Source organism: Phaethon lepturus, unplaced genomic scaffold (genome assembly GCF_000687285.1).
Source record: "Phaethon lepturus isolate BGI_N335 unplaced genomic scaffold, ASM68728v1 scaffold11126, whole genome shotgun sequence".
NCBI lineage: Eukaryota > Metazoa > Chordata > Aves > Phaethontiformes > Phaethontidae > Phaethon > Phaethon lepturus.
This window is the reverse complement of record NW_010544111.1, coordinates 38,841-51,338: the sequence shown is the minus strand read 5'-3', so window position 1 is coordinate 51,338 and position 12,498 is coordinate 38,841. Positions and strand designations below refer to the sequence as shown.

The following is a 12,498-nucleotide window of genomic DNA, read 5'->3' as shown; positions in this document are numbered from 1 at the left end:
AAACCAATTAATGCAGTTGGAAAAGATGTGGCCTCTGCCCACAAAACCTGTCTTGCTCATGCTTCTGAAGATAAATGAATTGCGAGACATTCAAATCATATATACTTACCTGTAAAAAACCAATGGTTTTAACACAGAATTTTAAAGATGTTCATGTCTCTGTGCCATAGCAGGGAGAAAGCTGCATGGGTATTTTAGGTAAATAAAAAAAGCTTTCCCTTCCCCTGTTTACAAGTTTGCCCATATGCCATCAATTTTCAGTTGCGGCATCAAGAAAAATTGTAAAATCTTTCTGGACACAGATCCATCTTTATTTTGTACTTTGATGAAACTTATAGCATGAAACAACCATGATAAAAATGTGTTAATACCTCCTAATAAATCCTCCTGTTCTACATTAAAGTGATTTCTACCTCCAACTAATGTTTACGTGGCTTTGATATTTGAAAGCTCATGGTTATTACTCCTTTTGCTCTGAATTCTGCTTAAACTTAGGCCCCCCCCTTTTTTTTAATCTTCCTTTCTTAATCCCTTCCTTGCCTATAAACATTCTCGCTACTTGCTGTGCTACTTCTACGTTATGGTTAATTAACCATAGAGGCAGAAATGTTGAATTTACTGCTGTGAATGCATCATCTTTCCTCCAGTAAAAAGGAAAGCCCAGTCTGTAGTCAGATTTCATCAGAATGCCCAGAAGCACACCATTAAAATCTGGAAACGTCAATCCACAGTTTCCTATTGAAAGCTGAATTTTAGCTTAAGGCTGCCTGAGACACAAACCCCACAGCCGTATACAACCCTCTGTGAACAGCCGGGTGGAGAAGGGCAGGGCCAGAGGAAATCATCTCTTCGGAGTTCAGCCTTTTTTACCACATTCCTGGATTTCCTAAGGGCCATGCAAAAGCTTTACTTCTTGCTGAAATAGTATGAGGCAGCATGCTCACTGCCACTCCAAATAATGCCGCAGGAAGCAGACTTTCTACCCACAGCTAGAAGACCTGCATCAACATGCTTTCTCATGTCTCTCACAACCACAGCCTAACAGCTACTATAATTTACTGATCATTGCAGTATTTTAGAAAATCCTTTGAAACTACCCATCACATTTTTTGCCAGTTTCCTCTTGTTCACATACCATATTTTCCTCTGGATGAGGCCAAGAGGAAAGCTAAAGTTTTAAGGGGGGGGGGAGGCAAAACCACCCAGGCTGCCCTTAAAGAGACAGAACATCATTTATCAACTGCAAAGACAGATTTATAAGTAGAGGGCCCTTTCTGTTCCTTTAAGGCTGCAAAACAGATGGGAAGTGAATGGACAGTCAAAGGGTCAAGAAAACACATGGGAGGTGCTGCCTGTCTGCTGTATGTATGTTCCCAGCATAAGAAAGAGGTCAAGATTGTAACTGCATGGCTGGGTGCAGGAAAGGCCTTTTCTTTAAGCTGTTACAAAGACAAACGCTGTTCCTCATCCTGCTGTCAAACTGCTATAAATATTGGTTTGTCAAGAGAATTTCAGCGGCTAGAAGTTTTTTTTAAAGAAGGCTGAGCAGAAGGATGAGTCATGTGAATGATTCTTAAACAATTAGCTCATTAGTGTAATAAAAGCACTGCAGAACCCTGAAAAGTTTAAATGGAATTTATAATAGTTCATGTAGTAAATCCATGAGTCATTAAAAATATATAGCCGTTAAAATGCAAGCTTGCAGAAAATAGCTAGCCTACTCTTTAGTTACCAGTAACTGAATGAAGCGGCTAACTGATGCTACATCGTAGCGGCTTTCCTTTACTGTTAGAAAATGTTTCTTATATGTATCACAATCTATAATGAGATTTGATGTGCAGCAAGTTTAATTGACTTCTGTCTATAAATTCTGACTTCAAAGTATGCTCACTGGAATGGGATAATTATGATACAAAAATGTTGTAAATACATTTATATATCAGGCTTCCCCTCCCAGACATGTAAAGCTAGATATCCACCATTATATTCACAAGGGTTACTGACAACTTTTCTACTTCCCTTAAATCCCTTTGCTATCCTGACATAAAAGGTATTTTAATCTAAGCAACATCTAGAATACCTGTATTCCAGTTATCAGTTCCAGAAAGACAATGAAAAGGACAGGGACATGCTCTAACTATCCAAGTGCATCAGCTGAGATGCTTTCGTTCTTAAATAGACAAAGAGAATATTTCAGCATCCTCTCAGAAATAATTCTTTTAAACCTTAGAACAAGACAAGGTGCTAAACATATTATTTTAGTACCACTATCAAAGTTTCCAAGGGTCAGTCAACGTATCAGTTTCATGGATATAAGTTCATCAACAGCTAGTGACCTGGTTGAAAATCTCCTTTTGTGTGGTATTAAGAGGATAAAACATCAAGGAGTCTGTTTCCTATGAAGACACATATAGTGTACATTTTTTCTTTTCCTAGTTGTAGATGAATCCACCTCTAAAACAGGAAAAGATCACCTCCAGATTGTCTATTTAGCCTGCTGTAGAAACATAATAAAATGTTAAGTCTTAAGTCATTTTAGACAGGAAAAAAAAAAAATCACAGCTGCCATCACTTAAGTCACTTTTGTTGCAAGTATTAATATCATATGAATTATTAATCCATGCATATCATACCTAAGCAAAGCTATCAGCTGCCTGTAGAAAACAGCATCATCTGTATTTCAGGCTAAAGATAACGAGGCAGCAGTCCAAGAGTGCTTGTGAAAACACTTCAGCTATTTTTACAAGGTATTGAGCATTGCAACGTTATTTTAGCATTACTTATAACGCTTTTCAGCACCAGAAACAGGAACTGTGCATTGTGCTAATGAAACTGTAGATTACTAATCAATCAATGTCTTGACCTATAGCTGCCCCAGATTCACAAGTGAGACCTCTGCACTTTAATGAAACTGCTTTGGCAACGCATTTCCCCCCCTCCTCAGCTGAACAGAACAGAAGCTGACTGTATTTCTTGGAGTGGTCCGCGGGGCTCCTCAGGCTGGCAAGCACCAAGTCTTTCTTGAGAACTGAGGTATGGGACTGAAGCAAGCCTGACATCTATGTAGACTCGTGACTTTATACAAGATATGTTTCTATGGACTATTACACATCAGTCCCACTCGTCTACAGAAAAGAAACTAGATATTACCAAATTGTCATGTGAGGTCAAACTAGTATACATTTCTATACAATCATTAAGGTTAGCTTAATGTACAAATGATTATTAATCTATATTAAGCTGCAAGTTTATGAGAGTCACGATGCCTGCAATAACAAGGTAGGTCTTGGGTGCCTTTCAGTCTTCTACCTTTGATTTTTAACTAAAACTGTTCTAATAACTTGATCTTTCAATAGAATTTAGCTGTGCTGCTAAATTCTATTGAAAGAATTACAAGGCCACCTCATAAAACAGACTCCCGTCTCGAATCAGACTTACGGACGCAGAAAGCTGTAATTTCAAAATCAAAACTGTTTAGCTAGAATGAAACAGAACATGATGATGCTCATTATCTTGGGTGGAAACAGTGAAAAGTATAAAGGCAAACTAGAAATATTACCCAACGATTCATCCACCACCGTAAAAAAAAAAAAGAAACAAAACACCCAAAACAAAACCCAAAAAACTTTGTCTTATGCAGATAGGACATATACAGCTATAAAGGTAAACTACCTATGTAAAGGCTACTATAACCTTAAGTCTATAAAACTCTAAAGAGACTTTAACATAAGAAATCACTAATATATGTTGTCTCTCCACCCAATATAAAGCATACTCAGTAGTTAGCTAAATAAAAAAAAATAATATGCTATCAGGACTATTTACATGAACATGTCTCTAAAATATGATGTCAGAAAATGAAATGGTGATGAGAATTTTTTAGATCATCATAATAATAAACTTCATTTTTAATAGTCAGAAACTTAATTTGTTATGCCCTTAAGAAAAAACAGGTTGTTCTATTATTTTTTCTTAGTTTCCTATCATTCCTAGCTGAAAATACTTCCTTCCCTTTTGTTTTTATATAGGCTTCCAAATTAGAAGCGGAGTCCACTGCAACATTAACAATGTGGAACAAACACGATACTGACTTCTGCAGCTTCTGGAAATATAAATGTTAAACTCTACAGTTCCATACTTGTTCAAAACAAATACATACATCGGACAGTTGAAAAGTTTGCATTTATACAAGTAGTAATCTCTCTGTAAGTACTTATTTAAATTTTGATTAATAGGTACACTCCTAAGTAGTCAGTACTAAAAAGAAAACAGTATCCAGTTAGATGTTTTGAACCTTGCATCACTAATGAAATTTTAGGAAAAAAATAAATTTGGCAGACAACACCAGAATGACCCTCAAGTACAAGAGACATGGGTCTAGGGTAAGATTAACAGGCACTAAATATGTCATTACTCATGTAGCAGTTTATCATTATTTTTCAGTGTCAACTTTAAATGATAGGCTTCGCTTAGTCAGTGACAAATGCGCTGAACTTTGTAAGGATCTGTTTTAGAACCTGGACATCAGTGCCTAACTCTTCATCAATAACTTTAAGAAATCACATCAGACAGACTTTGGTCATCTGGGATTCTTAAGTTAAGTAAACCATCACTCCATCACAGGAGGTTTACAAGTGATGTATGTTCTCCCTTGAGGATTACTTCCCTCTCTAAGAAGATGCAGCTTTTTAAAGCACTTTCTGCCATGACATAAAGCAGGAACTACCTTATCTGCACTTTGACACAGACCGTCCTACACATTCTTCTGGTTTTAATTCATTAGTTTTGTGCAGCTGCCCCAAAGCTCAGAGAGGAAAAAAAAATTAAAAAAAAGAACTTAAACATTCAACCAGTGTCTTTCATGTCAAAGCACACTTGCTTGGGTTAACTTCACAAATTGTCTACACGGAATTAAAAACATGATAATCATGCAAAAAACAATTACTTTGAATTCTTACAGAGTACCAGAAAGTTGGCAAATCTATTAAAACAATGGGATGCATTGTTGTTGACTTGCTCATGTGCAAAGGTAGGGGAAACTGAAGATATGTCCACACAGACTGATTCCACGCACGTTGCCCTCTGACTTTGTGCCCCATGGAGCACCGGGACCTCCACAAAGCTCAAAGGGAGCAGAGGAGTCCTACTGCCACCAGCACACTGGTGACACCAGCACAAGCTTGAACTCGTTAGACACAGACAGCCCACATGTGCACTTTATTTGACTGATTGAGATTTGGGCAGAAATGAATGTGCTCTAAGTGACAACCAGCCTCTGATAAGATGCAGGCCATATTAACGTCCTGGGGGAAGCTGCTGGCAGGGGACTGTGAAGATAGCAGCTACCCTGCACGTGCTTATCAGAAGTTGGAGATCTGTTCTATGATTCCCAGAGGGAAATGGCTGCTCTGCTTTTGTCTGGTTAGAAGGCCACTACATCTCCTGGTGTAACCTTCTTCCAACTCAGGATCAGACTATAACTGAGTGCTCCTCGCTGCTATGATGGGCTGTAAGGAGCAAAGCAAGCCTGCTGCCACTTCTGTGAATTGTCTTACAACTATGAAGTGACCATATTTTTTACTTATGTAGCTTCTAAACCTCCAATATTGAGGCATCGTGGAAGAAATGAGAGCACAAAATAACTAATTCTGAAGATTCTAATAAAATTACTCCTCTTTTTGGATTTCCTAGGATGCTTTCCTATTTCTCGTATCTGTCTTTGAGCAGCCAAGGCGACATCTGGGCTTTACATTCAAATATCTTCAAAATTATACTTTTTTTCCCCCTGTATCTTCAAAACACTGAAAACCATGTTGGTTCTGAACAGGCACCTTAAACATTGATTTAATGACTACTAACCAATGCCTTTTGAGCTGCTTTGTCTGCCTCTGGTTTCTAGGGAAAAATTACTTAACACCTGCTTATTTGAGAGAAGATCTTTGCCCCTACAGCTGAGTTTTGCCCCCTATGAAATGTTGTGACCTTTTAAGAAAGTTGGAGCTCATAATAGAAGAGAAAATGGAAGCAAAGGCTTTAGAAAGCCAAGTCAAAGCATGATTTTTAAGGAGCACATGTAATCAACAATGTCATGTTGGACAGAGATCAAATCAAAATAGTGTTGACAGTCAGATCAAGGAACTGAAATTTAATTAGGCTACAGTAGTGACCACAATGTAGAATTAGTTTCACACAACATTTTTATTCTGCAGCTAACAGCAATGAAAGAAAAAAAAAAATGTAACGACAGAGCAAGTCATTATCTGCAAAGCACTGCTTACAAACTTTATCCCCAATTTTGCATAAATGCATAAAAAAAGAGATTCACCTGGATTTAGATCAGTTTGTTACATACAACAGACATGACAGAGCCCACTCAGTCAAATACATCACAAGAATTCCAGATCCTGAGTCACCAACTTGCATATGGAAGTACCAACCTTAGCTAACACTAGCTTTCTAACTCCATCAAAATGGCAAGTTTATTATATTCATATATGATATTAAATCATTCATGCTCAAAGTTTGCAAAAGGTTTATATTCAACACTAACGGATTCAACACAAGAGAAAAAGTAAGTTAAGAATTTAATACCGTGACTTTAAAGCAATGACTTTAGACATAAAACTTGAAAGTACTTTACCGTAACACTGGCTTATTTAGTTTTTACATGTTTTAGTCTTTACAAGAAAATAATTAAGTTCTGCAAACTGTTATATTTCATACCTTACAAATGTACAGAATTTAAACAAATGGCCCTAAGCTATCTTTTCTTCATGTGAGGGCCCACTCCTCAAAAGTTTCAAAAAGCTTTTGTGCAGAATGAAGTCTCAGCTAGCCCATGACACCTGTACAGGTGTCACTATTCCTGACAAACGAACTTGGAGGCTGACCTCTTCACATTCATACCTAGTAATTGCAGGATCAGGTTTCCACAGGCATTCCGCAAGTCCTTTCCCACCTCCTGCCAATGACTCTCCTTGTGCAAATGCACATGGTTTTACTTATAAATTTGGTGAAGTTCTGGGTTTTCTTTTCCTTTTTTAACTTGTGAGGTAACAGGATATCGGATGAATAGCATGCTGACCTAGGAAAGATGCTTTGCATGTACTATCCTTACATGTGTTTATCTTGTGTGCATAAAAGGTGCATTTGCAACATTCATAGTTTAGCTGTTTGAAAGAAATAAAGCAGAAGAAATAAGTGAAGACAGAGCGTATGTACTTCTTTGGGGTCTGTGAAATTTCATCTCTAGTGCAGTCAATGGCAAAGCTCCTGCTGACTGCCTGAAGCTAGGATTGACATGAAGTATTCAATGTACATGTGCACCACCTAGCATGTCTTAAATGCTACTGCAATATGAATACAGAATATATGTAGCTTAGGTTTAGCGTAGGACACTAGAAGATCCCATTTCCTATCCAATTCAGTTCATAACAGTTTTTTTACTAACATAGTTTAATAAACTAATACTTTCATGCATTTGCTAATGATGTAACTGAGAAAAAATGATGATCTCTTATGACTTCATAATTTGTATGTCATACAAACAAACAGAAAAAAATAGAGAGTGGAAAACAAGAGGGACAAGGCTAGTGCATCTTCCTCTCAGAGGAAAAAACCTAACATCCAAGAAACCAATGCCCACTGCCTAAGCCATGCTCATGTGCCAAAAAGCAGGAAAAAGTAACCAGAGATGGGAGGCTTGGCAGCAGCTCTGCTGCATGCTTGTCCTCCCCACTGCTCCTATAAAGGCCATTCATTGCCATCTTGTGTTGGAAAATTGTACGGCAACTATTGAGGAAGTTTGCTTTGGCCCTTTATATAAAAAGGCCATGTCCAGCAGAGTGGAATTCTGGAAACGATTAGGTAGTTCTGGGAAGCCTTTCACTGGGAGCTCAACATCAAAAAAAAAAGCCATGTTAAAAAGTAGTCTACAGAGAGTTAAGATTTACCCACATGCTATCAATTTTGCATAGAACTATAGAGTATTTCCGCTGAAATTATTACTCTATTATGTGTTAAAAATAAAACAGCAAAGATACTATTTACCTTGAAATGAAATTATTTCACCTATGTATTAATTAAAAAAAAAAAGTATTACCCAACACCAAGAAACGTGATTGAAAAGATATAGTTCTAGATAAGGTGTGACTTCAAAGAATTGTCTCTTATAAATAATGAACCCACTTTAGCATTGCCTTCAAAAAGATCCTAAAAAAAAAAAAAAAAATCAGCAAATGCCAACAGTTTTACTGCTTTAACAAATTTTTCAGAAAAAAAAACCCCATTTAAAATTACATTTAAAATTTAAAAACTTCCAGTAAGTTCAGAGGTAGCCTGCATGAATGTTCAATGTCAGTCACTTTGGAAAAGTTAAACACAAATACAGGAGAACACATTATGCTCATAGAATTAAAAGATACTGTAGAAACAAAGGGTAATTAATATTTAAAAAAAAGTGGAAAAGCTTTGTGTACAGCTACATGCACTTGTGTGTAACAGAGCCATAGGCATTTGAAGGGATTGACTTGCCACCATTAGATACTATATTTTTCCTCCAGCCACACGCAGTGCTTTAAAGCCTGCAATACAAACAGGGCAGTCCTGATATGAGACATTTCTATGAATGGGAATTCTCCTTTTAAAAGATTATTGTCTACCATTACACTTTTAGCTCCCTCTACACATTGTACTTCTTAAATATACCATGTTCTGTAAAGTACTGATTGAGCTAAGCATATAGTAAAATACTAAGTTGTATGGAATATAAGTTTCAAATCAAAATATTTTCTTCTTCAGCAATGAGCATAATCAAGATGCATGTGCCAACTGGAAAATAAATGTAACGCTTGCTGTTGCTGATGAGGCTATCCAGGACAGGGTGAAAGACCTGGGTGCGTTCTTCAACTGACACAACAACTTTGGCAAAGAACTTGATATAAATAGTGCACTAGAGTTGTGAAGGAGGTTGTAAACAGGATTAGAACAGGTTCCTGCCAATTGCTGAATGTGCCTGAAGTACCCAGTTAGACATGTAAAAGACAGCGATTTCTACTTGCTTTTGCATCCTCAGCAAAACAATAAACATATCTCAACTGTCCCTACAGTTAAAAATATGGCATGGACAATGACTAGGCTGATGGGCTCTGAACTGGCTGTTGCTTCTCACAAAAGAACTCAGAGTTGTAGCAGACAGGTCAGTGCAGCCACCATTACTCAGCAGCAGGCAAAAAAGGAAACGGACTACAAGGAGTTACTGTAAAAAGACCAGATTAAAAACCAGAAAGCACCGTAATGCAACTGTATAAATCTATAATGCAGCTACATTTTGAATACTGTGTGCAATTCTGCTCTTTCATCTCAAAACAGCTTTAGTAGAATTAAAAAAGGGGAAAAGAGTAGCAAGGCTGACAAAGTTACGAAACAATGTCCATGCAAGGAGCAGCTACACAGATGAGAACTTCTCTAACCAGGAAAAAGAAGAGCAAGTGCAGGTAGCATAAACATCTATTAAGTCATGAGTGGCACAAAAAATGAACAGAGAAAGACTACTGAATGTTTTTCACAGTGCGAGAACTAAAGAGAACCAAATGAAACTGGCAGGTGGCTCAAAAACAAACAAAAGGAAGTATTTTTTCCACACAGTGTGGAGTTAAACTCTGGAACTAATTGCCACAGGATGTTGCAGATGACAAAGTTTACATGAGTTCAAAAAGCAATTAGAGAAATCCACAGGAGGAGAAAAAAATAATCCATGAATGGCTATTAATCACAAAGATATTACCCCAGGATTAGGAAATCTTGGAACCACAGGTTATTAGATGCTGAGAGAGCATCCCAGGCAAGTACTACTGTACGCTTAACCTGTTCTTACGCTGTTCCCTAAGCACCCACGCCTGCTCATCGCTAGGGCCAGGACACTGGGATACAATGACCATGGGCTTCTTTCAATACAAGTATTGTTACGGGCTGATTGCATTTTAGGACATTTTTAAAGTCACTTTTTCCAAATCAGCTATTCATCTTCTGCATTTCCCCGTTTTGTACCTTATGAACCTTTCTTCCAGAAGATCTCTAGTCCTAGGGCTTATTTCCATAAACTTAGTAATTGTTCACTCGTACAAGTATCATGATGATGCTTATCAGGAGGAGTACATTACATTTAATGATTTTTTTTTTTTTGAAGAAAAAGTAACCTTTAGTACCTTATAAAATACAGTTTGTTAGAAACCATTCAAAAGATCTGTTTACACTCTTTAAAATAGCTAGAATAAAACCTGAGAAATAAACACTGGGAAGCAGCAAGACTCAGGGCCTAACGGTCATGAAGGAACATTCATATATAGGGTTAAAAATGTCATTCAAGGCTACAGAACACAGATAACAAAACCTGCTCAAATAAGTTTTAAGACTTATATGAGGTCTCATTACGAGACTGGGTCACCCACGGTACAAACAGTTTGACATTAACTAGTATCCTGAGCAAACAATAGAACATTTCCCAGTGCTTCAGCATTAAAAGGCTGATGTGACAGAAGTGAGACAGTGTTGATGTATCACCAGCAACCAGAGGAAGCATCCCAATCTCAGGAATATAAATAATTTAGATTCGCAAGTACAGTTTCCAATCAGGAAGCACATCCCAGACTCATTTAAAAATTTAGAGTGGAAATTAAAAGACCATTTGTAACTATCAGAGGAATGTCATCTTCAAACATGTTTTCAGTATGAATAGTGAGCCCCAACAAGTTAACTGATTTAAAGATGGAGTTCAAGATATGTGAATGAGCTGGGTTATATAAACACAGCTGCCTGGAACAGAGAGAGACTGGACTTCATGATTCAAGAGATCCCTTCTATTCCATTCCTAATTAAAATATAAATACTTTATGAATGTGTGTTGTGGGAGTCAGGATTTTCTTTCCTTAAGCTGAGTCCTGATTATCACTAGATGCTGTACGAAGGAAGTTACTTGTATAGCCACCTGAGAGTTCAATGCTCTGTGCTATCAAAGTCTGTCTCAGGAGTATTAAAAAAAACTGCACCACAGAAAAGCACTCTATTCACCAAGGCAAAGAAATCCCTTTTTCCTGTCATTTGCCCATAAAAATTATAACGATTTAGCAATAAAAGCATGCAGAAAGTAGAGAGAACATTGCTGATTTGATTACAGAGCTAAGCAATGGTAGTTTTAAGATCTTCCCATAGGTACAATAAAACAGGACACATCATCATACATCGTTTCATACTGAATAACAGTTATTTCCTTAGAAAAATGTGTGTGGGATCTGTGACCTCCTGAATCTAAAGAAATACAGTGCAGTGACAGTGTTTTAGCTACATAGTAATTTATGAAATGCACGCTACAAACTTGAAGCATATATACTAATACACAGATACACAGGATTATAAACACAGAGCCAGGCTGTTCTTACACGTCTGTTTTTAGTTTATAAAATAACGACCCCAGCTGTTACTGCTTTGAAATAGGAGGTTATTCCTGACACTGGAGAGAAGCAAAATTGACAATGCAAAAATTCCAAGCCAATTTCAGTGCAAAATAAAGACATATTAACTTAAACTTCATGTATTTTCTAGTGCTCCTCTACTTTGTTTTGAGACACTGAATATTTAAAGAAAAATCAGAATCACCAAGTTGCACACTCTGCCAGTATTTGCTCAAGAAAAAAATTAACATCCAGCACCAAAGCAAGAAAGCAAGCAGCACTGGTCACTATTAGAAGGAGATAACTTCCTCATTGAATACCTGTGTCCCACTATGCAGGTTACCACTCGTTTTACCTCAACATATGTACAGAGAGAGGAAAAAGCCTTTTGTAAAACACATTCCACCCACTCTAAAAGAATGGCTACATGAAGGCTGATACAGGGTCTCAAAAGCAACACAGGATGTTTGGAGAGAATTATGAACCTATAATAAAAATTATATCGTCACACCAGCTGTTTCAGAGACCAGTCAAAAAAAACCCAGACAATTTGCCCTAGATTCCCTGAAAGACCCACTCACAATTCCAAAATATTATAGCAACATTTTCTGAAGGACAATGAATACCGTAACTGACTGGGATTTTAATAACAATACTGCCAATAATAAGATAACACTTCCAGTGTAACCAAACCAGCACTATCAAAAATAAATCCTTAGATTTTGAGTTTATTGTAAGCAAATAATTTGTTTTATATGACATTTTGGATGTAAAAAAGGAAGACATAATTCATACTTAGGAAACTAACAGTAATTGAAGGCTTCTCTGCCCCACTGAACCCTGGATATCAGACCACTGCTAATAGAAGAAGAAACACTGACCACAGCATTCATTTATTCTGAATTAAATATCTGAAGTAATATTTTAAGAGAAGATTACTTGCTACATCGAATGCAAAATAAAGGTATGAGAGGAAAAGTCACCTGTGATCTCAAGATGGAGATATTTATATATTGATGTTCATTTATCACAAGTTTTTTTTCTTTTCCCT

The 12,498-nt window shown here is 37.1% G+C and overlaps 1 protein-coding gene across 1 annotated transcript in view; it reads right to left on the bottom strand.

Annotated features, from left to right (window-relative positions):
- Positions 1-12,498, bottom strand: part of OPA1 (optic atrophy 1 (autosomal dominant)) — a 53,469-nt gene that overhangs the window by 5,414 nt on the left and 35,557 nt on the right. The gene's annotated exons all lie outside the window — the stretch shown is intronic.